The sequence below is a fragment of the Plasmopara halstedii genome, assembly GCF_900000015.1.
Source record: "Plasmopara halstedii genome assembly, contig: Scaffold_2547, whole genome shotgun sequence".
Classification (NCBI taxonomy): domain Eukaryota; phylum Oomycota; class Peronosporomycetes; order Peronosporales; family Peronosporaceae; genus Plasmopara; species Plasmopara halstedii.
This window is the reverse complement of record NW_020189454.1, coordinates 98083-98327: the sequence shown is the minus strand read 5'-3', so window position 1 is coordinate 98327 and position 245 is coordinate 98083.

Below are 245 nucleotides of genomic sequence, written 5' to 3'. Positions count from 1 at the left end.
TAGTCAAAATGAAGATTTAATATTTAGCAACTACATTAAAACTGTGAGGTTTACATGAACAATTTACCTCGTAAGCGTTCAATATGAACAATGTAAAAATGTACGCAGAGTTATTTTCACAATACTGTGATAGTGTTATATTGTATATATTACTGTAATATTTACCGTACATTAACGTGGAACACTAGATATCAATTTATGCAGTGTTCAAGCAAGCGATGTAACCTTATCCATTACGTCTATTT